The sequence below is a fragment of the Bemisia tabaci genome, chromosome 3 (genome assembly GCF_918797505.1).
Source record: "Bemisia tabaci chromosome 3, PGI_BMITA_v3".
In the NCBI taxonomy this organism is placed as follows: domain Eukaryota; kingdom Metazoa; phylum Arthropoda; class Insecta; order Hemiptera; family Aleyrodidae; genus Bemisia; species Bemisia tabaci.
The window spans coordinates 24,481,859-24,484,932 of NC_092795.1; positions in this window are offsets into that span (position 1 = coordinate 24,481,859).

A 3,074-nucleotide genomic window follows, 5' to 3' on the forward strand; every position below is an offset into this window, starting at 1 on the left:
ACCGCTGTGAAAGTGGCTTTGGGTGTGCATGTTACCGTCCGCGGACCGGAAGGTGGCTCTGGATACCCGAGAGCCAAGTAAATGAGCTGTCGATACATGTGCACTTGCTCAGATAGAATCTCTTTTGTTTGCGTTTTTCCCCTGCAACCAACGTAAGCGTCGTAATTAAAAGCAAATCTATGTCATTACTCTCCTTAAAACTCCATTGCTGCCACATTTCTTTTTTATTTCGGGCCGCACAGCTTCTGTCTTTAAAGAGGTCTTAGATGATTTACACTACGCTACCATACTAAGGAAGAAAGCCGTATGAACATTCGAGAGTTGCCAAATTTCCATGGATGAAGTATATATTTTTGATGAAATTCATGCACATTTTTCCATGACATCTTCAGATATTTTAGATTGAATTGCGTACAAAATTGTCTGAAAATGTTGGAAAAAAATACTCACAAATTTTCCAGTTATTTCGGTTTTTATCGTAGGAAACTTGGCTACATCTGATGCCTCATACGACGTTTATCCTTAGCACAGTAGCACGGTTAAGGAAGAATCGACACGGTCATTAACACAACGTCATAAAAAAGACAATTTTTACGTACCGAAAATTTATCAGTGCGAATTTGAAAATTGATGCGTGTGAGAGATCACAATAGGTACCTCGCCACTACACTGAAATAAGTTTGTACCTACTTTAAAATTTGTCAAAATCACAGAATCATCTTTCCGTATCTTGTTTCCTTTGCTGTGGCAAATCAGTTTGATCCAGTGTAAGGATTCATTTCCAAAGTTATGGTTGATTTTTCTATAGAAAAATTGTCCTTTTTCTGTGATACTATGTTAAAGGCGTCCTTGAACCTTTTTTTTCGCACAATTTAAGTCATATGGGGCCTCCCAAAGGAGAGAACTCACTTAAAGAGTGAGCATAAATCGTCACCTTCCGGCCAAAGTATCACAAGTGCCATGCGAGTTTAAAAATTTCCGCTGACAAGTTATTTTTTACGGAGAAATTTTTGGTTAAATCCTTCAGAAATGTTTTTTTAAATTTTATTAGCAGCGCAGACAAAGTTCAGTGAAATTTTCGGACAGCCTCGTTGAAAAAATTGTCCTTAAAAAAATAAAATCGCGGCGAAAATTTTTAGACGTCGCATGGTACTTGTGATACTTTGACCGGAGAGTGACGAAATGTGATCTTTACACACATTTAATTCGATGGTCCTATGGCATGCTCCAAAAGTTCGGCTCCCACATTGATTTTTAACTAGGCAATTGCTCCTAGAAAACGGCTGTCGACCGCTCATAATAGGGTCTGTGGGAAATGAGACGCAAATTATTTTGAAAAACAAATGATTCCCTGGTAAAAATTGGCCATAGGAGCTGCGTTTCAAAATACCTTAGGAGTTCTTATAGCCGACTGAAGAAGGCGATAGAAAATCATATAGCTGGCTGTAGAAAGTGGGAAAAATCATACGACCGGGCTATAGTTCCTATCGCCGGGCTTCACACTTTATCGCCTCGCTGTTGCTTTTTCGCCATCAGCTATAAAAGGCTATAAGATATTGTGTAGAAATTCGTGTGCTTTGTAAATCCTTAAGTTTGTGCGGAATCACCTTAATATTTACAAAACACACATTATATTTTCCTTTAATACATATTTTTTTTTCATCAATTAAAATGAGAATAATCCATACAGAGTGTGCAAACATTTCAAAATCATGAGTTGAAAACGCTGACTCCACGATATTAAATATTAGAGCCTAACACAAAGCGGAGCGGCGGCGTACTGGCGCCTACAAACCTAACAGGGATACTTCACGCATTGCGCAATGCGTGAAGTATCTCTGTTAGGTTTGTAGGCGCCAATGCGCGTTCCGCGCTGGCTGCCCGCCCCCCGCGCCGCAGCGTACCACGGCGCTTGAAGCAACTATTTCACACCAGAGGTATTGCACAGTATAAGGCGAAATTGAAGGCGCTCCAACATATTAAGAATGACAGGCATCCTTCAAAAGTACGGAGCTTTCTTCGCAAAATAAATCAAGATACTACGGCCCAAAAACATAGCAGTAGTCAAAAAACTCACTAAGTCCTAGCATCCGTAATTAGTGACGTCTAGCATACACTTTATCGCCAGGCTGTTGCTTAGTCACCATCAGCTATAAAAGGCTATAAGAAATTGTGTTGCCGGCTATAGAAGCTATTGGAAATCTGACAGCCGGCTGTAGGTCTATGGTATTTTGGAACACAGATTCTACTGCCAATTTTTACCAGGGTTTATTCGTCAACCAGCGGAAGCTAGAATTTTTTATTGATTCCAATGGAGAATGCTGCCCATTGGAACCAACAAGGGGAGCTTCAATTTCCATAAAACAATCATGGTACCTTTCATTGTAATATTCGTGCTTGCCGAGGCACAAAATGCTCGACAGTAAAAGGTCGATATTGGAATTATCAAAGCTTGCGGTGCTAACAAAATCAATATAAATGCTATGAAGTAACCATTTCTCAACTCCACTTAATTGTTTCAGATGGATATTCAGGAGAAATTTTTGTGTTGTTATCATATTTCATATGCAATCTAAGTATATATCACGTAAAATTGAGCTTTTGAGAGTGCATCTCAACTTTAATGGCGAAACTACCAGACCACTGCTCTCGTTTGCAGTGTTTGAAAACTCAACTTCCATTTTATTTTTTGAGAAGATAACGAATCAACATCATTCCTTGAAGTTTTCACAGAATTTTTCACGCGCAGAGAATAAAAATCTCGATAATTTTGAATTAAAAAGTGAAGATAAATAGTTTTTCATTTGAAAAATAAAATGTGATAGGAAGTCTGCAACTTCACATATCCAGATACGTGGTTAGGGAGTTTCACCGTCGATATGTTAGAGAGCACAGAAAGACATTATGAGGGCATTTTGTAAAATTTATCAGTTCAGTAACGTCAATGAAAATGTTTATGATTGAAATAAGAATAGTACTCCGACTAACATTGCTTCTTGCAACTTATTTTAGCAGGATTGTGTTGCACCCATTGAGGATTTTCACCTGGAGTAAAATATTTTAAGTACTTCGCA